The following is a 23570-nucleotide window of genomic DNA, read 5'->3' as shown; positions in this document are numbered from 1 at the left end:
GGTACACTGGTAATACTAAAAATTACAACTACCGTTGTAATATTCGGGCAATATTGATACTTCACATTTCCAAACACTTTGCTGATTATGTGCCTATATACTAAAACGCTGTCATAAACAGCAATAGTTAAAAGCTGTGGAGTTATGAATTTAAATGAAATTCTTCATGAATTAATTTTTCAAGAAAAGAATAAACCTCCATATCAAGTGAACCCCAATTTGTTTCTGACTACAATTCACTTGGGGAAAAAAAAATTCTAACAATGTTCTAGTCTAGAACATCATTGTATCAAATTCAAAAGCTGTAATAACTCTCTAATAACTTGTTTTCAAACCAACTTTTAATATATTGTGGTAAATATCTAGAAGTTACTGAGCTCAGAACTCTGTTGCATTAATACTGCACAAATATTTTAAAGTACTGAAGACTCTGTACTCCAAAAGACAATGAAGTTGCCAAAACAGCAATTTTTTTTTTATTTATCAGTTATAAATTCATCCAAAACTCATATTGTGTGGTCACTCTTCCTTAGTGGTACATATAAATTGCTTGAATTAAAATATTTTGAGTAGTCCACTGATAATTTTATTCACTTTTCTGTTCTATTACCATGTGGAGACAACAACGATCATGAATTTCATGGGTTTTAAAAAAATTCTTCTATACTGTTTCCTGAACATATTTTAAGATTTCAGATTTGGGTATATTAACTAACTGTGGTAGCACTATTCATGACCAGACAGAACAAAACACCTCTGCTTCTGTTTTTACAGTGCCTAATATCTTGATTAGCAGCCATCATTATACACTGCATTGCCAGATGAACACTGCATTATGACACAATATTTCCAGCAATTCCCAAACTATGCAATTTCATCTCTTCAATTACAATAACCTCTTATGCTGTGAGGTGCCAAAGTTCCTTTTCTTGGCTTCCCATCAAAGAATTACCTCCTCAAGATGTTTTAGGATTGAACTTTTTTTTTTCCCTCTCACTTGAATTTGTCAAATTTATATGTTAAAAGTTCAGCAATTAAAACAACAAACTCCTTGCCCTTCAGTCCCTTGTTTACACCGGATAAGAAGCATCCTTGAAAGAACATCTCTTTCCAGAAACTTTTAGCCAGGTCAACTTAAAACAGTTTTCTTGTGTTTGTAATTCCATTATCAAGTTCTGAGTATCAGATGTGTTTTACAAAATCACTTCTGTAATATGGCTATTTTTAGCACTATTGTTTTGCTATCTTGACAGATTTAGGGGTAGATCTATTCTTTCTTCTGCCAGGAGTTCTCTTTAAGCATGAATATGTATACTGGTGATCCCTTGGTGATCAGGGAACACCCTACTGAATGATAGCCTTGCATAAAGGCTGTATATCAAGGTTTACAGATTATTCTCAAAATATTTATCACTTCCATTTTATGACTCCTCTCACATACCCTCCCTCATGACCTTTCATGAATAGCAGCACTCCGAGGATGTTGAGCAAATTATGGTGACAAAATAAGGATGATGTTGCTTGGAAGGGCAAAGATGCAAAAGAATCTCTGCCTTTTCTTGTGCTGTCGTTGAAACACTTTTGCTAGAAGATGGTCTAACATCCTATCACTAGCATTTGTCCTTGCACAAAATGGTGTTGCAAAAACTGGGACAGTTTCACATTGTGGTTAATTATTTTTCTCCTGAACACTGCAGAAAAGTCAGCAGAACACTGCTTGCACTGCATACAGATCTACAAAGAACCTGAAATGATGTCTAAGTCCTGCAGTATCTGAAAATGACTAAAAGTAGATTCAGAATTCTGTGCTTTTCTCACAGCTGGATTCATCCAAACCTTGCCTTACATGAACACCTGAGAACACAGTTTTCTGATGCTGTTTTCACTCAGCAATATGTAGTCCACTTCGATTTTTATTTCAAAGTCCAGTCTTTGCGGAACATTATACATTGGTGGTTGATGTAGTATATGTAGCACATAGGTAGAGAATCTCCTTTAGTTTTCTGAATGGCAAAATGTGACAAAAACTTTAAAATGTTGTCAAGAAATTGAAGCATAGCAGAAATTCACCTCTACTTTGTCTAAATGCATTTATTCCTACATCAAATTTCATTTTCTTTTTTTTTCCCTCACAGTATTGTACTTAGCCCCCTTTCAGTGGCCAAAGTATACAACTATCCTTCGCAAACATGCAAAAACAAACTTTCCAAAGTCACTTCTCTTTAGTATGACACCTTCATACCAAGTACCTAACTGGTTGCTCCTTCCTCTAATCTCTGGCACAAGATAAGAGAAGATGCTGCTTCAGAGCAACCAGCCATAAGCACTGAGACTGATATCAGACACATATTCATATGAAGAACAAAATGAGGTGGAGTTTCTGAGTCTGACTACGCCAAAGTACAAGAAAAAAAGAAAAAAAAATAGTAGTTTTGAAATATTTTCCTGGTTAGACCTTAAAATGTTTGAGAGCAGTTACAGTTTGCACTATGTTAAATTCTTGATCAATGATACTGATCATATCCTTTACAAATCAAAATCCTGCATGTTCTTCATTCTTTTTTAATAACGCCTTTTGCATCCTGTTTAGTAGCCCATGCATACATTTGCAAACTTTTCTGCAACCAAATACAAGCCTATTCTACAGTCCTGTTGTTCACCTACAATTTGTCAAAGGGTAATTTCTTCTTTGATAGATCTACCAGTGTGACTATGCCAAATGAATCCATTTTGCACCTATTTTATGAGATATGTTCAAACTTTCACACTAGGCACCTACAAATCATTTTGCATATTATTGCTGTGATTGCACTGCCCCAGCTCCAATATCCATGCTGGAAATTCTCATACATTTATTTTCCTTGTCAAGATCTTCTATTGAAAACCCTTGCTTTGAAAATTAATAGACACAGAGTACAGCTTCTGCATTATCATCAGAGCTTTGTCCTCCAGCGGTGTGTTCTTTAATGAATCCTGCTTTTGAATTAATTTACAATTTATGTTGAGAAAAATAGATTTGAATTTCTTGTGCCCATACGTAGCACATTAGCCTACCTGCTCACACCTTTCCTTTTTGTTGCAATGTCTTCTAAGTTTATGGAAAATACATTTTATTTTTGCCACCGGATGAACTTTGTATTGTATCCTCACACCACTGCACTCAATCAGATGCATTTCACTAATACTTTCATAAAAATACAAAAATAATAATGGTATCAGTAGCCTTTAAAATATTTACTTTTCATTACTTTTGGCCTAATACAGTATATTTCTTGTAATTACTTTCCTTTAACCAGAACTGTAGTTACAATGAAGGCTGTCAGTCTCTAATCATCCATCCCCTAACTGCTGAACTAACTGATCATCATTACATAAGCTAGTAATACAATGGTCTTACTTTTCTTCTCCTTTTTGCTAGCTCCAGCTAATGAAACAGAAAGGGAGATATTGCTATTTAAAATCTAGAGGAAGAAAAGTTGAATTGCTCTGAAATGAAGTTGTCTAGATGTAACACTGCTTCTCAGATAAACTACTATCATCTTTAAAAGAAAATATATTGAAAAGATTGGGTCATATGTAATAAAAATATTTCTTCATGCACAATTTGTGTATTGGAATCACTGGAAAAAATATTTACAAGCATATCTTTGCTAATGAACAATAGTTGTGAAACTGATTTGTTAAATATGTATGTTACCATCTTACAATGCTGGAGTATCAGACACTTTCTAAGGTAAAGACTCATTCAAACAAGCCAATCAATTATCATTCAAATGACAAATAATAACATTCAAAATTCCCCAATGATAGCTTGCATTTTCAAAGCAAAACGACACAGAAATATATAATTTGAGATAAATCTTTTAAAGAATTAATTATAGCTAAATTGAAGTTAGTTTATATTCACGTTTATGTTGTGATGTGATTTTAAGCAGCAAGTATTACAAACCAGAGACATTTCTTCAAAAGCTTTCTTACATTTATAGGTTTCCCAATTTTGATAATTCATCCTTCATACCTTTGTCAAAAGTCTTACATTCAAAGGTTATTTTTTCTTGTCAGTGAAGAAAATAACACGTGATTCATAAAGTCTGCAAGGCCAAAGTCCTTGGATCAGGATAAGATGATTTTCAGATGTACAGATAAATTAAATTTCCCAAAGAATTTTGGCAACATGCATGCATTCAACTCACAGAAGGTATTCCAGTGTAAAAGGACAGGAAGGCCATTATGTGAGTTTGGATAGCATTCAGATCAGCTTCAGAAACACAAACCTGGTCTTGGAGATAACTTCCGTTGTTAGAAAGACTTCTTTATATTCTTTGAATTACTAATCTATAAATACAACTGGTTTTCAATGTGGTTAAAAAAAAAAAAAGAAAAAAGAAAGGTAACTAATTGGAAATTAGCTATGGTAATAGCTAATTTTTTATTATAATACCCACTAAAATTACGTGTTTTTCATTTGCCTACTAATGTGTTATTTCTCGGAGCTTTAAATTTCAAGTGACACTCTGTGTATTTGGGGGTGCATATATGCACGCATGTTTGTGCGTAAAAGCACGTTCTTTTTGACAGGGAGGATGACAGATGGAAAAAGGCACTTTTTAAAGCTTCACACAAAGCTTTGTGTATTTATATATCAAAATATTACTAAAGTAGGAATAGTGAAAATGGAAGAAGGAAAATTCAGATTATTGAAGCCCTTCAATAGCATTTCATAATTAAGACAAAGTCATACTCTTTGTAAGGTCTCCCGCATTGTCTTTTTACACACAAAAGAGATGAATTTCAAATACTACCTACATGCAGTCTAAATATGTGTCCTTCAATCTAACATCCTATTTTGGTAACATTATCTTTAAGTAAGGGTCAATTGCAACTCAGCGTAACAGTCAGATAGCTCATTATTCAAGCAGAATTTTCAAAGGTTTGTATCTCATCCTTGGTTTTGAAACAAACTCATGAGATAGCTCTACCAGTAAGAGTAGCCACAGTCATATAACATAGAGCAGGAAATAATATTTACAAATTTTTAAAGCAAATCACAAAGTCTCATATCATAGGCACAATCTAACTTTCAAGTAATATTAACTCTAATGACTGCAAAATACATTTTAATTAAGTGAGCAATTCAGTACCGATTAAAAGAGTTTTGTTTCCACCATGGAGAACCGAAATAGAATTTGAATAGATATTTGGTAGCAGGCTGCTAATTTCTTACACAAAGACAAATTGCAGAATTTTAAAGTAATAAATAGTAACATTGAGGACCAAATTTTGTCACTTACTTTCTAAAGTCATTTTGAAACATATAAAAAATCAAGCTGGTGTTGCTAACTTCCTGTGAATAACTATGCAAGCTTTACAGCCACATTCATACTGTGTGCATACGTGTGTGAATCTCCATCACTACCAATGCAGTTGTAATCAGATGAAAAAGAGAACTATACTAGTCCGTATCTGTTGAGGAAAAGTAGATTTTCAGGTAGTGGATAGCATTCTTACCAAATTTATGTTGTGTTCTCTTTTTTGGGCTTTTTCCTTGGGAAAGAACAATGGATAGCAATGCAGTATATATGAAAGAGAATATGTTTTTTGGATAATGAAAACTTGTAGAAAGAGTATTTCAGATACTTTCTGCTTTTATATTAAAAGATTCAATAGAAAAATGTTGCACATACATAATTTGTGCACAATTTCAATAGAAAATCAAAACAAAATACTGTTTTAAAATATACAGGTGAACAATACTTTGAAGTCTGGGTCTAATTTGGCACGCAATTAAAGCTAAATATATTTTATATTCACAAATACAAACAAACCCATTTTCCTTCTGAACCACATAGTAATTTTCAGTTCTAAGATAATTCTATAAACACTTTGACTTCCTGCTGGCAAAAGCAGTTTAGTCTAGTTTTTTGGGTTTTGGGTTTTTTTTAAGAAAGAAATTTACCATCATTTTCCCTGGACACTCAACAGCTGTATCAATTTGTTTTCAGGGCAGTGATTAGCATAATTTTGGTGGATTACCTGCATTTGGCAGAGAATGAAAATAATTCAGTATTTTTCATTCTATCTTGTTTCCCCAAGTGATACAATACTAGGATTTTTAAAGATACTTACCAAATGAAGTGTCCAGTCAGCTTTTCAAAAACATCCCCCAGCCCATTTTGTTCTCCTCCAGACTTCTCTCCAAAACTGTCATTCCCAAATTCATTCCTAACATTATGGAACAGCTATGTCTCATTTTGTCAGCATTCACTTCACTTAAAAGACTTTCACCACTTCAATCCTCTGCTTCCCCAAGATGCACCTCCATAAGGTGGAGGTTAAATCCAATCAATTCTGGGTATATCATACAGGATTAGTATCCAGAATGGGATCCAAAATAGTCTTCATATGACTTACTATTTAACTTTAGAAGTGCCTAAACTCAGAGAATTTTGCCTCTTTTGCACTGTAATGTCCTAAGGACCAAAATCACAAAAATCTGCAGGCGAACTTTCAGGTGTAACACTCAAAATCCCGGTGACTATCATAGGCATCTGAAAAGCTCACAGGAACCGCAGTTCTCCCTAGACACACAAAGATATGATTCTGTGCCTGCCCAGATGTCTAATATCTTGGCTTGCTGCTTACCTCACACATATATATGTTTTCAAATCAAAGAAGGGACAACCTTCAGTTCCAGATAGCAGACACCTATTTTTTTTGGTATCTAAATGTAGTAGTTGACCTGTGAGCAAGGTGTCTAGCTAGTCAGTGGGGATCTAGTCTGTTTAATTAATGCAGTCTAGAGACACAGTCAGAATCTCAGAATATGAAAACGGAAATGTAGGTGCATGTTTTTCAGTATTCAACCCTTCTACATATGGCTGGCAGATACGACATTGGACTAAGGGGAGAACCAAGCCCTCTGGAGCAGTGCTAGAACTGTAACATGCTAATACAGGATTCCTAAAATTGTACTAGAAGCCTGTGTTTAAACAACCAAATCTCTCTTGAAGAACCAAAAAACTTAATTCTTCTGATCTCCTGATTGAAAAACACTGACACAACATGGCTAGCTGACAAATCAGTGAATAATTCTATCGTTACTGATTTTCTAACAACTTTCTCCCAAAATTTCAAAACTGATGCTGAGCTGTAACAAATAGTGGTTCATGTTTGTTAAAAATAATTATTCATGTGTGCACAAGGCCATTTACTTTAAGACTCCTGCATATTTTATAAGTGTGGCCCCTGGTTTCATAACCTACATCATAATCTGTATAAAAAGGATTACATGGTATCGTTTCCTCTTATGGTAGAGACTACAGTTGATGCTCCCAGAGATCTCCTTCCATCAATTGTTTCTAAAAGAAAGTTCAGCATACAGAGCTCAAATTAAGCCATAGAGTCTCTACAGACACACAAAATACTGCTCTTACAGAAAATCTTTCATATCTATACCTTGAATACAAATACTGAAGATGGTAGCAACTGAATGGCTAATGGTAAACAAAAGAGATTTTTACCAAAAGATATGGGAGATGCTCTTCCCTTCCCATACTGTTGAGTTATGCATAAAACAAACAAAACTTATCACCATCTTGTAGTTAATAATAAAGATGCAGTCTGTTTTGAGCCTTGATAGCACAAAGAATGACTTCTTACGTGTAATTCATTTACACTGGGACCTTATGTTCAAAGGCTTTACTGTTGTTCCTTTAAGGAAAAAAATACCATGGTTTTTCTAACTCTCTTTTAAGAATTCAAAGTTCCCTGTAGAAGCTGATGTAACACCTCTACTTGTTCAGCACAGTACAGAGTCAGGGTGATAAAACATTTTCAAGTTCTACCATTGCAGATAGTAATAAAACTTGTGCTCTAGTTCTTTGAATTGAACATGACCCAACTTCAAAAAATCACTTTTAATCAGTCAAATGAATTGTCTATGAAAAATGCATAGCATGATTATTTTCTATTTCTCTTTCAATTGCTTACTCATGATGCTATTCAGTGAAAGCTATTGAAACATTGAGTATCAGCCACAATTAATCAACAAGACCAGGCTATCAGTTCTCGGCTGTTCACCTGATAACTTCATCAGATGGTCTTATTTGTCATTATGTTTCAGTTTGGAAAATACACCTGTTATCTTTTCAAAAGGGGCCACTTCAAATTGGGTTGTTTCAAAATTAAGGGAATTTGGTGGAAGACAGAACACTATAACCAATGTCAGCACAACTTCTATATCATAGTATAGGTCTTAAGAACCTACTTAAGTGATAGATTTCAGTCGCATGCTAAAAATATCCTAATTTTTCCACAAAAAGAAAAAATGGAGGGAGCAGTTTTCTTCCATCTAGGAGTGTCAAATACAGTGAAAACCAACCAGGAAACCTGAAAGAAGAGCTGAAGGCACTGTTTAACAAGCAGCTGAACTGCTCAGTGTGCTTCCATTTACACTCAGCAGTCATAAACCCTGACAATGGGAGGCAAAGGAAAGATTCTGGTCCACAAAGTGGGATGCCAAGAGCTGAACAGGAGGCTGAGGAGAGCTGATAGTTGCAAAATGCTAGCTTTCTTCAGAGAATTAAGAGCTGATCCCTTTCCTAAAACTCCCAGGACTGGAACTGCAATGATTTACTCCTACTTTCGAATATGAAGGCTTTATTATTCCTTCATATTTGTTATCATAAATGATACAAGACCCAAGGCTTGATCAGACTCTGAGAACATGATCAAGAATCTGACAGTATATGGCTACATCAAAGAACGTACACAGCACCCCATGGACTATTACAGGGCTCCATCTGCACAGTCAGCTGTCAGGTCAGGATTTTAGAATGAAATCCTGTCATTTAAACTAGCATCTACTTGGGAAATAAAATAACATCCGAGGACAAAGCAAACAGTCGTCTGTGCGCTTTTATATTTATTGCTATATTGTGCATTGCCAGCAAACACTTGCTTCATAGTCTAAAAATAAATTACACTTTTCTTTTCTTGAAAAAAAATTCAGTTGCAGATCATCAGTTTATGATGAAGAAGTTTCATTACGTTTTTGGATGAGAGTGATAGCAAGAAAAAAAGTGACAAAGGCATGTGGAGTCTTTTCTGTATTTTTCTTACACATAAGAACTGCACATTATACAACAACCTGTCAATCTGTCTAAGCTACCACACCTAATTAGGTTTTGAACCAACACAGATACTGATTCACACCATTCTCAGAGTTCTTCTGTTCATAAAAACAGAACACTATGAAGCACTGCAAATACTCAGCTGTGACCGTCAAAGGAAGTCCTACACTTTTCTGAAAGTCTTCAGATCCATTTCAGTTTGTCTGTAGGCACACTTCTCACAAGAATTCAAGCTTCTTCCAGGTAAAATGACAAATTCCCTAACACATACTAGCACATCTCTGTAGTGTGTTATTTAAGTTACTTGGCGTTTGCAAATGGGCATACATGCTCATCACTACATATACTTCAGGAAATTAGCAAGCAGAGGAGAAGATGAAATAAATTAGGAGCAGTTTACAGCTTTAATTTCTACTCTTCTGTTTTCTTTTATGTATATTTCAATTATCACTTCACATTAACAAGGAAATTTTCAAAAGGCACAACTGGTTTCTGATGTCCACTGACTTAGAGTGGGAGTTAAACAACTGACATCAATAGGCTGTATCTCACCTTTCTGTTTTAATATTGTTTGCTTCCCTTTCTTCTCCTTCTCCCTCTCTGACTTACATTCTGTGCACTATTAAGAACAAGCAAACAAAATTTTGAGAAAGCAGGGAAAATTAAAATCACACCATTCCCTCAGTGTCCCCTCCAGGCTTCCTTCACGAACTGTTGTGTTTTTTTTTTTTTTTCTTTTTCTCTTCAAGATTATCACAGAGTACTGTGATATATCTTGAGGAGAGATTTTCTCTCCTTTCCTGGAAAATAGCTGTGACTAATTCTTGTACAAGATGATATAAAACTACTATAAACTGCTAGTTCCAAAGGAATTCAGGGATTACTTTGACTTTGACTGCAACTTTGGATCCTTTATACCAATTCCTTGCCTCTATCCTGAAAAAAATTCATGTGTTTTTTGAGAAGAGTATGTAATTGAATCCTATGGATGATATTCATGCATATGTGTTATAAAATGTGTTATGTTATATTGTTATCGTAACCAATAAGAGTTTAGCTATGATCATGATCAGCATGGATGCTAAACTATTAAACAGGCTCCTTTTCAGAAAATGCTTTTTAGTCAATTACATTTAGATTACAACAAATTGGAATAAACAGAGTTCAATGATGCAAAAATCACAGGAGTTTTCAAAGCTGTTTTCTTTGTCTGATTTTTACACTTCACATAATGGTACCCTTGGATCTCATAACTAAAGCTGTCATAGTATGAATTATTGCTTATTCACAACTTTATTATCACACCAGATATATTACTATTCTTTCTCCTTGAATTTAGGACCCAATGATAATACTAAATTGAAACTTCATTGCACTGCAGCTAGTGCAATGATCACAGCAAAAGCCACATCTGCTTGGAAATTCATAGTGCATATAATGTGAGAAGGAAGACCTATGCATCAGAGAAACTGTTTTCTGGACATTTGTTTATGTCCTTCCTTATTAATCAATGTGTCAGGCATGGTATGCAAGAAGGGTGACTGGATTAATCTAATCTCTTTTATAAAATATATTCTACACAATTTCTAAGCCTGTTTAATATTTCATATTGATATCATAGGAATGTTTATGTGTGTGTGTGTGTGTGTGTGTGTGAACATTTATGTCTGTGTTATTTATTAAACTATATTCCTTGTAATTTGCTAATAAAATGGAGAGAAAAGATAGATCATTATTGTAACAATATGAAACAAAGGCTGAAAGACCATTGCAACCAAGTCCCTTTTATTTAATTGTCTCTAAAGGTACTTTGGAACCTAACCTTGTTTCAAAAACTGAAGATTTTCAGCTCTGTCTAATATAGTGTGGCCTGGAAAACCCAAATTTTATTGATTAGCAAACTTACAGTAGCCAGGTGTAATTCCATATCTTTTAACCAAAGACTGATTGGTTACAGTTAATATTACTGGAATTGAAAAATAATACTAAATTCATGCTTATCAAGAATAAGCATGTAAACAGCACAAATGTTGGAATGGATTGCATTCCATGTCTCATTGTATGAATACACTGCAAACCATAAGCATTTTAGCTGGAAATACACAATGCAAAGACATACTTCAAACACATTTGAGAACACTAGCAACAAAGAATCATTATTTGTTTCTTTAATGTACTTTTACAAAAAAAAGAACTGTTCTGAACGTATTTTAATACTTACCACTGTGTCGTATTTTTGAGAAGCCTTCAGAATTCTCCCAAAGGAAGCAGCATGATGTCATTTTAGTTGCAGCAGCAGTTTTTCCTGTTAGGAAGAAATATATGGTGCTGATCAGTTAAAGAAAATAAATAAATAAATAAATAAACAAACAAACAAACAGAAGTCACCATAAGCATTTCCTTTTTTGCATCCTTTCAACTTTTCATAAAAGATAAAAGTAGAAAATACTGCTGGCTAAAATTCATTCCTCTCTCCCATATTCCAAGTATATGAGTCACAAATGGTGAAGAAAAGGTATTTATGAAATCAGCTGTAGTTCTGATTTTTCAAGATACAAAAAACCTTCAGAATATTGATATCCAGAGGACAAATACATTGATCATTGTATATTAACTTCTGTCACAACAGTCACTAGCAGTTCAATTAGCTTCCCAGGATTTACCTGTCTTCTCACATCAATATATAGTGCTTTTATTTATTATTATTTTTTCTCTCCACAAAAGCAATGATGGCCAGAATAACAATATGCATTTACCAAAAGTTTCTTTGTGACCAATGGGTAATTCAAAACCATAGCTTATACCCCAAATGACATTTCAATGAATAGTCAATTTTCCAATAGCAGTTCCTTCTGTGAGGATTATCCTGAGACACTGCAATTTAAAACTCTGACCTTAACGTGTTAAAAAAGTTATTTCAGATCATTTGAACATGTTCCAAGACTGTGTTAGTTGAAATACTTCTCTCCTCAAAAAGGCCAACATAATTGAATTTATAGCACTAATAGCTGCATATATTTTGCAGGGGAAATTCATGGACTGCTTGTATTTTTTGCTGTACCCCTCTCAAAGCATCAAGGCACCTCATATCATTTATAATTATTATGACTAAGTTAATCATTAGACACAAGCACTTTGTGTGGAAAATACAATTTCAAAACACATTACAGAAGCCAGGGTTAGGCCGTCCAGTATTCCTACTAGCTAGCTAATAAAATTGAAGCAAACAAACCGTGTCTGAAAAATCACACAATGCATTTGGCCCCAGTATAGTGCTTATTAACAGAGTGCAAACACTTCTGCCATGAGCTGATAAACATGTTCTGCAAACTTACATGGCTTTCAAAGCCCATCTACTTTTCAGTAGGAACAGACATGACTTCCAAATAACTGCTAAAACATGACTACCATCACAAACAATGCACACACACACAAACACACACTAAGTATGCAAATATAGTTACAGTCTATTATAAGAAATTATTGGTTGTTATCAATGAAGATCCTACGGACCATTAAAAAAACTGTATTTTAATGCACTGAGCTTCCATCTTGTATTTCAGAAAATACCCTCATATCATCCGGGGAAAAAAGAAATCAGTCAGATTTTTGAACTTTATTTTTGTCCAAAATCAGTGATGTAAATGAAATCAGAATTTAATCCTTACGTGCTACTGGCAGATTCTGCAGTCTTAATCACACTGAATAACTGCTGCTCTCATTAATTCTTTGACTTACTACAACTAAACCACTCAATGTAAGGGCAAGTCATTTTAAGAGCTGCAAACACAGGGCTTACTTCAGTATAAAGAAGGTGATTATCTTTAGAAACTGGAAATATATATAAGTGGATGGATACCTGAATATACATATTTCTGCCTGAAAGGGAGAAATTTAAGAATATGGAAGCAAAGCACAATTCTTCGAGAATAAATAACGTGTGAAACATCCTAGCTAAACTGTGAAAGTGTCCATCTGGACACTTAGTGCATGGGAAGCCTGGCAACACTGGAAATTTTCATACACAACCATTGAGGAATCAGATGTTGACATTTAGGGCAATCTTTATTCCAAGCTATGGTAATGCCTTAAATCTCTCTGTATGATAGTGTCACTTTTACTGGAGATTTCACTGCTCACTATGTAGCTTCTGACAGCCATTCCAATTCTCCGAGAGTAGTAGGTGATTAAACCTAGGATATAAGAAATAAGGAAGGTTTTAAGGAATGGCTGGACAGTGAATATCCACTAAGCCTAACATTCTTTCCCTTCTCAGTTAAGTTTGAACTTGTATGTTTTTATTTGGTCACTCTTTATAGTTTCATTCCTACTGCAGGAAGTGAACAAAACTCACCTCAGGTCTCCGCAAAGCACCAAAGCAATGTTCAGCTTTGAAGCATAAAAATGAATGAAGGAAGTGCTATCTGTCAATTAGGTTTTTGAAGACTTAGTTTTCCAAGTCTTTGTCTTTGTACCTCCATGTTTATCCTTTTCACCTCCATTCTATTTGTTTTATAGATCTCCTAATTCTCCTTGCCAGATTGATTCTAGTTGTAGATGACTAAATTATAGTTTAGACTGCTAAGCCACTGATCTCTCTTGTCCATTTACAGCTCTTCTTCAGACTTAATTCCTGTGATACGCAATCATTCTCTTAACAATTGCAAACACTACAATTCCTTTGTAGCAGTATGTTCTTGGGCACAAACCACAGCACACATATGTAAAATGACTAGTAGTCAAGTTGTAAGACAAAACATAGAAATCTGATGGTATTATAATCACCCCAGTTTTAATGTTGCTCAATTTGACTTTACTTATTTGGCTTTTTCCCTAGAATTATCACAACAGTCTGATTTTGTAGGCAATACAGCAAAATACAATTAAAAACAACTAAGGCTTATGTTCTAGCATTATATTTACAAGAAATTAAACCTCTGACGCAGAAGTGTCTTGTCTTTTTAACATTACAACCCAGTCTCTCCAGCAATACTGAAAACCTGTAACAGTGTTTTGCAATATCTGGCCATAACCTAAACAGAATTACTTAGTCTTTCATGCTCAATTTTATTCATCACAATGACTAGAATATCATAATTAACTTCAATTTGAGCAGTCAGGTTCATGAGGTATTTCTGAAAAAAGCAAAGCATCTCTAAATGCAGCAACTTTAAATGCAGTCTTTAATGCATCTTTAAATACATCTTTAAGTTTGTGTCAGTTACAGTGCTTGCATATTTTTCTCTATTGACTCAGTCTGATATAAAATTAATTCTTCTGTTCTGACAATTTTATTAATAAGCTTTCCTCAAATCAAAATTTAAGCTTTGCATATGTAGTGACACATTCCATAGCAATTAGCTTTCCAAATTTTTTAAACTATAATCAGAAAATCATTGAGAAGACAATGGGTAGATGTGCCTGGGCAGTTTTGTGATGTTCTCGCAGCATCAATTGCCCAGAAGTTAGAACAATTGATAAGCAGATGATTCTCTTTTAATTATTTATTTTCTGGACCATTCAGGGGGGTTCAGAAAAGAAGAGCCAGCTAAACATAGATCTTGCACCAGGAAATGGACATATACCAGCTGGAAGAGTGTCAGAAGTATGCAAAAAAAAAAAACACTTTTGCCCTTATTTAGGAATTTAAAAGCTAAATATTTAAATCTGACCTCAGGCTTCCTTTAAGTTGAGTAGGAAAAATTAGGCATCCTGAATGTCACAAGTCTGACTTACCTCATGAGCCAAAAAGTATGGGCTTTAAGTAAGAAAACAACCATCCACTCCTCACATATACCAACTGACTTACGGATATCTAAGAAAAAAGTGGTGGGACCTTATTTTCTTTACTTAAAACAAATGTAAGTATCAAGTAATTTAGAAGGCAGTAAAATGTAGCTTCTTGTTTGCTAAATGTACAGGAACTCTCTCTTAAGCAAGAGGAGGAAACTCATTAACATGGAAAATCTGAAGTGATCCTCCCCCTCTACTCAGCCCTGGTGAGGTCACACCTGGAGTACTGTGTCCAGTTCTGGGCTCCCCAATACAAGAGAGACATGGAGTTGCTGAAGTGAGTCCAGTGAAGGGCTACTAAGATGATGAAGGGACTGAAGCATCTCTCTTATGAGGAAAGGCTGCAGAGCTGGGCCTGTTCAGCCTGGAGAAGAGAAGACTGAGGGGAGTATCTGAAGAGAGGGTGTAAAGAGGATGGGGCCAGACTCTTCTCAGTGGTGCCCAGTGACAGGACAAAAGGCAACAGGCACAAACTGAAACACAGGAAGCTTCGTCTGAACAGGATAAACTTCTTTACTGCGAGGGTGACAGAGCACTGGAACAGGTTGCCCAGAGAGACTGTGCAGTAGCTTTCTTTGGAGATATTCAAAAGCCATCAGGACAGGGTCCTGGACAATGTCATCCTGTTCTAGGTGGCCCTACTTGAGCAGGGGGGTTGGACTAGATGATCCCCAGAGGTCCCTTCCAACCTTAACCATTCTGTGATTCTGTGATCTTATGGGGGGACTCAGTAATGTTGCATCCGCTGTTCAGCTTTAGCCAAAAGTAGCATGCCAGTAGACAGGAAGCCTCTCATCTAAAAAACTCCCCCTAAATGGATGTACTTCCAGTTGTATTCATTGTCTTCAAGCATATCAGAAAGATATGGTGGAACTTGTGTTGCTTCTCTCTTCCTCTAACATTGTAGTTTCATCACTACTCTGCTTCATCTGTCTGCTTTACCTACGAACCTACCTGTGCTTCTGGTCTTGATTGCTGCCTGTCCCATAAGGATCCCCTTGAAGTAGCATACTCAGAGAAAGCAGGAAAGACCGACTGACACTCCTCTGAAGTCAGAGGTGAGGGATTGTTTCCTCAGCCACAAGCAACTAGAATTTCCCACAGAACAGGTGGGTGGCTTCAGAGACAAGCTAAAAAAAAAAAAAAAAGATGAGATATGAATCTGTGGCAAGGTCTACAAGGTCAGGAAAAATCCTAGCAGAAACCAAAGATGAACAGAGAAAGCAAGCAGAACAGCCTGACATAAATGGCAATCCGAAACTGCTCTGCAGAAAAAATGGGCTGCTTCCAAACATGACTGCAGCAGCAGAGGAACGATACCACAGAAATTGAAAGGTTGAGGCCACCTCCACTGGATGGAGACGAGGAAGGAGGAATGAAGCTGTTTCTAAGACAAGCTATTTCATTTTTCCAAGTATATCAGAACTAATATTTCTTGAAAAATCTTCTTGTCTTCAAAAGTATTTGGATACACCCACGTATTTTTCTCTAATAAGACTAAGGGCAAAATGTGGGTACATTTCTCATGTGAGTTACAGCAGGATTATCACAAACTATGATACCTATGAAATGAAAGATACTGTGTGTGATATGGCAGAGGAGACCAATGAAAACTCCTGATCAGAAGAAAGAATAGGAATAAATACTTGGGTGACATATGATATACATTTTATTAGGAAATCTGAAGATTTTCACAACACTAACAAATGAAAATCTAAAGGATGACAATAGCAGTGCAATGAAATTCCAAGCAAACCTAAAAATAAATACTGCAGGTAAAAAGCCTGAGCCGCTTCAGAACACAACTGCTGAAGGGAAAAAATCAAAAGCCAACAAAAAAAGCAAAAAAGAAAACACAGCAGAAAAACAAAATCCAAAAAGCATTCTGAAAACAAAAATGTTAGACTCATTTCAGATTAAAAAACAAAACAAAACAAAACCTTCTGAACAATCTGCAAAGTGCTATATAGAAGTCAGGAAGAATTAAACTCATGTGGTGTGAGCCCAAAACAGCAAAACAAACAACAGAAATGCTGATGATGCAGAAGAGAGAGATTTGCCACATTAAGAAATCTGAATGGTAAATGGAATGGTAAATCCTCTTAGGGGAACTCCAGGCCACAGAGTATGCAACACCAGGAAAGAATGTAGAATAAAATATATTAAAAACAAAGGACATAAAAAAGGCTAAGTCTAAGGTCAAAGAGAAGGGGAGAGAGTGCCAGTCCTGTGTCAAAAGCAAAGGCTGAGCCTCAAATCAGAGAAGAAAAAGGCCAAGCCTGAGATTAAGGAGGAGGAGGAAAAAGAGGCCAAGAAACAGCTAAAGAAGAAAGACAGGGGACAAAGGGGAGGGGAAAAGACCAATCTGAAGAAAAAAGAGATTAAGGACAAACTTGAAGTCAAAGGAACAGAATCCAAAGAGAGCTTCAAGACCATGCTGAGACATACTGAAATTAAAGATCAGTTGGAACAGCAAGAGCTCCACATAATAATCCTCAAGCCTGTCAAGGTACAGCTTTCAGAGATTGTAGATAGTGAATCAGATGAATAGGAGACAGAATAATCCACCCAGTGGCATGGAGTTCAGATCATCTATCTACTCAGTCCTCACTTCAAGTATATAGTTAAGTCTCTTTGGGCCTTTTAATATTGCTTCTGTGCTTCTGAAAGTAACTGCAAGAAATGTGCCTAAAGGCACTTAAACAGCTATTACAGTGAGGTGCTTGCTATGCTCGAAGTAATGTTGACTATCTGTGTCACTTCCAAGCTATTACTAGTAAAGCAATTACCCTTGATGAAATCATATACGCCACTCTGCACAGGCAAGCTCTGATAAATATATCTGCCTTTCTCCCATATGACTCTCTTAAGAGCGTAGGTACCTCAAGAAGAAATTCTCCTAAAATTTTCATAGCCAGAACATACACGAATCAGATTAAACTTCTGACATCTTTGTCTGCTGTATGACTGACCAGTTGCTGTCAGCAACTGACAATCACTAACCTACAAATTACTGCTGTCAAGGAAATGATAAATTCCTCTAATCACTACATACTGTTGATATATTTTTTTTTTAAGCTGAAGAAGTTTTCTAGCTATTCTGCTTATTAAACCTCCTTCATAATGTTCTTTTCTATGACAATCCTGACAGTGTTATCCATTCATCTTAAAAGGGTATTAATTTGGAAGCTTATTTAAAGCTGCACCAACAACCCTGCTCAATATTTTGCTACCTCCAGGTGAAACATGCTCATCCAGCATACGCAATTGTACCGATACAGCTAACCCCCTACACATTTTTGTTATCTGAAATGTTCCTGTTCAGATACATTTTTATACATAACAGCTGACTAAATGAAAGGAACTTCAGTATATTTAATTCAGGCTTTTTATTTCACCCGGGGATAACCAAAAGCTGAATAAAGACACAAAACAAAATTTTACAGAAGGTGATTTGTGCCAGCTCAGAGGGTTCACACTGAAATTTAGCAGAAGTGAATGTAACTGCCTAATGCTGCTTCGAGAAGAGTGAACTAAGTATTTAAAATTAAGTTTCCTCAATAACAGAAAACCGCAACATGCGTATCATATAGATATAAGCATTTAGCAGTGTTCCTGAAAATGAAAAAAGAAATGTTTCTTTGCATTCTTTTCAAACTTAGCAATTAAGTGAAGGCAGAGAGTCCTGAATAGTAAGAAAATCAGAATTTCCAGGACTGCCTTGTCTTAAAAACTGAACTCTTACCCATTTTCACCTTGACAGTGTTTAAACTATGCCAGTAGTCCCAAAGGAAATTGAACTATTTTAGTACAAAAAAAAAAAAAATCATAGAATCTATCCCATCTATGTTGTATGCCTAAAATAAATGCTCACAGAAATCCTTTTAACCTGTCCAGGCCCTGGGGCCCCCGGCAGCCCCCGCTGTCTCTGCTGCCCCTGCTCTGGCCTCTCCCACCCCCAGCCCCGGTCCCATCTCAGCCCAGCTGGGCCATCACTTGCTGCCCCACCACGCTGCAGCAGTGCCGGTGCTGGTCCTGGCTCCAGCCCTGCCATGGCCTGGCCCCTGCCCACCCATGGGTCCCACTTGTCCTGGCTGCAGCCTGGCCCTGTGGCCTCACTACCCCCTGGGGCTGGGGCTGCCCCAGCTCCCCTGGGGCCCTGCTCCCTCGCAGGAGCAGGGGGACAGACCCTGGTGGCCAGACCCAGCCCAGCCCTGCTGGCAGCACCCACCTGACACCCCAGACCCTCATGGCACTCTGACAAAACCTTACCAAACTCATCACTGCAAATAAACTGTTCGCGCACCAAAAAACTCCAACTGGAAGCACAGCGATGGCGTGAAACAAAAGCAGAGCACAGCCCTTCGCTGCAATCATCAGTTCCACCCATGACAGAATCACCGAAAGCCACACATCCTAAGCCTGCGATATACTGCTTCCCAACCTCATGGAAACTGTGTGGTTTTATTTTTTTGGGGGGGGGAACAACGACAACAACAAAAAACAAGCATTGCAGCAGAATGAATTCACACAGACAATCAGGAAAGGATGGAAACAACCAGTTATCACTGAGAGACCATCTTTTATAAAATAATTCCTTTATTACTGAAAAATTTAGCTCTGATACTCCACTCAGACTTACTAAAACCTCCAAGATCAACCTGAAAACTTAAATCCTTACCTCCAACAAGTACACAAAATTACAGAGTCCACAGACGCATCAAATTTATGGCATGTTACTATTTTCTCTCTCTTCTCTGGAGAAGCCTTCGACTTTTATAATATCCTATCTTCAGTCCTCATTACCTGACTGAGCCACCTCCTATTTCTGCTACACAGGTGTGCCTCTCAAGTTTTCTAACTGATGCATTAGTTTTGTTGTGAAAGTGGTTATACCTACATGTCTTTAGGAGGTAATGCTCAGAATAATCGTTGACGGCTTTTGCCTAGCACACAGTTTGCTGCTTTGGTTTCATCCCATTGGGAGATGGTCTTCTTAATCCAGAATCTCATCATTTTTTCCAAGAGTACCAGTTGGTGTAATGAATGATCTTAACTCTCTTTACAAACCTTACTAAATTCCAAAACTACCTAACTGAAATTTTTAAACAGGTCTCCACTTAACACTGAGCAATCAAAAATGAAATGAAATAAGAATGGTCTCCATCTTAGTATTAAGGCACTATAGAAAGAGGGGGCAATGAGGTTACTGGTTCCATCTCCCTACATTTTACATTAAATCATCATTAATTAAAATCAAAGAAAATTGGGAGCAAGGAGAAACATCTCAATTCTGTTTCCTCCCAGATGAATTAAGAGCATGTAAAATATTTGAGGCATGTATTCTCTATACAAAAATTAAGGGTCCGTTACTTCGATGTCTCTTCATCTGAAGTGTGTTCTTACTTATCCTTGGAAGGTTACTTCTTGCTTTGTATATAAAATGGTATATAGAAAGTCTTATAACCACTTTTGGTTCAGATCATATATAGATAATGGGCTATCCAAGATCAAATGTAGGACAGAATCAGGGCTTTCCTCTTTTAAGTAACATTAATTCTACTACCTCATTTATCAATTTTTCGTGAAGAAAAACTCCCACTTAAGATGCATATATTAGTACTTGCATTTCTTTTGGTATCTTGAAAGCTTCATGTATAGTCACAGATTAATATCTGGTATATGAACAAGAATCAACTTAGTCAAAAAAGCTAAAACGGACAAGTGATAGGAGTGAGACAGAGCAACACATTATTAATAAAGTAACAGTAGCTGGGTGAAGACACTTTAAATAGTTAAGATTACTTCAACAGTCCTGCTAAATGCACATATGACTTCTACCCAACACATCTAACACGGCAATGGTTCATAGCAGAAACAGTACAGGCATACCTCATTTATGCTTCACTTTATTGCACTTCTCAGATATTGCAATCTTTACAAATTGAAGGTTTGTGGCAACCCTGCATTGAGCAAGTCTATCAGTGCCATTTTTCCAAGAGCATGTGCTCACTTTGTGTCTCTGTGTCACATTTTGTGTCACAGTTGTCACAGCCACCCCAACCTTCAGCAACCACCACCCTGATCAGTCAGCAGCCATCGACATTGAAGCAAGACTCTCCATCAGCAAAAAGATTATGACTTGCTGAAGGCTCAGATGATGGTTAGCATTTTTTAGCAATAAAGTACTTTTAATTAAGGCATGTACACTGTTTTTTTAGACATAATGCTATTGCACACTTAATAGACTGCAGTATAGTGTAAACATAACTTTTATATGCACTGGGAAACCAAAAAATTTGTGTGACTCACTTTATTGCAATATTCGCTTTACTGTGATGGTCTGGAACCGAACCCGCAATATCTCCAAGGTAAACCTGCATTTGCTATTGGCTCAGCTGGAGTTGGTTAAACCCACACAGCTGAGTCAGAGAACAAGAAGCACAAACATCCTCAGATCCTTCAGTGCAACATCAGTTGCCTTAATTCAAGCCATCTACAACAGCAGTTTAAGCTCATCTTGTTTTGAAGCAAGCTAGCACTTTCCATTCCACAGACTGAGTCTGGAAGCAGGTTGGTGAGGAAGGAGTGGCAACAGCCAGCTGAACAGTTGAAAATAAATTTCTCAAACTGTTGTAAATATGTACAGGTGGTCAACACTGGACTACAGCCTGAGACTATTTAGGCATCATTTCCTATCATTTACTTTGACATTCTGCCTCCTTCTCTAAGCCATGCCCTTTCTCCTTCCAAAAGGTATTGAACAAATTATTTCTTCTAGGTAGTTTCTACTTGTGCAGAGGTTATCATCACATACTCATGACAGACATAAACACATCCTCCTTAGACTGACACACAAACCTTTTGATAAATTCCTAGTTACAGAAAATTATTGAGGCTAAATGCTGGGTGGACCTGAGCATTCACAGACTGATTCGAACTCCTGTAAGAGCTGCTATAAAAACGTAACATACACCATAGACTTCTTGTTTTCTAGTTTTTTTTTCTTTTTTTCCAAATAGACTTCCTGATTGTTGAGAGGAAGTGACTAAAACCCACACAATTTAAATGGAGAGATATGTGTTTTTCTAGCCTCCTTCCTTGTCTCAAAGTGATTGTTACAAAAGAACAATGTCATCACAAAAATACTTGGGGGAGGGGGGAAAGCAGCAGACCCAAAATATAACAGGAATCTGATAGGATCGTCTTGGAAGACTCTTTAAAAAGACTGAGTGTGGCTAGAAGCATTCAATAATTGATTAAGTTGATTCCTCTGGACATTTTTTTAAGGCAAAACTTGATCTGTAAATACACGTACCTGTTTCAAGAAAGATAGAATCTGCTATCAGAATAATGTGGCAAAGGTTATAGCAGATGTTCAGTGCTTGGTTATGTCTAATTCATGCCAGTGACTCATATCACCAATGACTCAGATCATCGTTCCTCCTTCTGGAGTGTCATTTGGTATTAGTAACTGAAGAAAAACTTGAAACATAATCTCCCACATCTCAAGTGAGTATCTGTGCAAAACTGAGCAAAAGTCAGGTTTAAGTCAGGCAGAACAATTCTATATTGCCAAGGATTGTTCTGTCCTCAAAAGAGAGGAGGGGAGAAACGTATTTTAACTGTTTTCCACTTGATTTATCTCATGGTACAGAATCACCTGCCTAGCAATGGAAAGTTACAGGGTCAGAAAAAGGAGAGAGAAACAGCTGCATCTTCTTCCAGCATGACATGAAACAGGATGTAGGAATGTCCCTTGGCCTCTTTGCCACGGACAGAAAGGCACTCATACCTCTGGCAGCTGTTGCCGCCCTAGCAAAAGCCACACATACTGAAACCCACTAGCCTATGTTTCACATGACTGTTGTGAGAGCACTTCTTAGCTTGCAGTGTAATGGCCGTATCTCTGCTGTCTTCCCCTGGTCCTCAATCCTACTGCCATCTAGATCAGAAGCCCTCTTGGTAAAAATCACAGCTCCTTGCCTTCTGGTGTTTCTTTCCAACAAATACTATAACATGGGAGGATGAGGAGTAAAAGGGAAAGCAGTGCAGTTCCGTATCTTGGCCCAACCTGCCCACAGCTCAGCCTGCTCGGGCTGTTCCAAACCTCCAGCTTCCAGTCTGAGCACAGCCAGAATTTGCTTTAGGAACCAAAAGCAAAACCAACAAAAAATACCAAATTTTTTATCTAATTCTCCCTATTTTCCTTCTCTGGAATTCAATGGGGAGAAAGATCTTTGCTGGAAACCTTTTTTCCTCCAGTGACATTTCATTCTGGCTTATCTGGGATTTACTTGAAACTATCAGTTTCCTCTTCTCTCACCTTCTGTTTTCAGGAAAGCTTTGGCAGTTTTCCAGAATCATAGTACATGAAAAAGCAAGTAGTTAAAAACGCATATCCTTTCTGCAGCCAAAATGCAACATGACAGCAGTGATGGCAGCTGCTACGAGCACTACTACAATACTGGGAGAGCCTAAGGAGACTGGGAGAAAATGGATCCTGTCTTGACAGAAACATCTGGACCAACCCCATTCCCTGATCTCTAGAAGCAAATGAGGCAGGGAGAGAGGATGGGAAGGCATTTGCGAGACAGAAAATGAAACTACTTTCCCTCTAAGATTTGGGCATTGTACCTGAGACAC

The 23570-nt window shown here is 36.8% G+C and overlaps 1 protein-coding gene across 3 annotated transcripts in view; it reads right to left on the bottom strand.

Annotated features, from left to right (window-relative positions):
* NLGN4X (neuroligin 4 X-linked) overlaps nt 1-23570 on the bottom strand; it is a 189182-nt gene that overhangs the window by 145106 nt on the left and 20506 nt on the right. For 2 of the 3 annotated variants that reach the window (XM_026107829.2, XM_026107831.2), the window contains exon 2: nt 11353-11436. The gene's annotated coding sequence lies outside the window, so the exon portion shown is untranslated. Of the gene's footprint in view, nt 1-11352; nt 11437-15878; nt 16055-23570 lie in introns of all 3 variants that reach the window. The other variant, XM_064500995.1, reaches the window with a different exon arrangement.

This window comes from Dromaius novaehollandiae, chromosome 1 (assembly GCF_036370855.1).
Source record: "Dromaius novaehollandiae isolate bDroNov1 chromosome 1, bDroNov1.hap1, whole genome shotgun sequence".
NCBI lineage: Eukaryota > Metazoa > Chordata > Aves > Casuariiformes > Dromaiidae > Dromaius > Dromaius novaehollandiae.
This window is presented reverse-complemented; position numbering and strand designations above follow the sequence as displayed.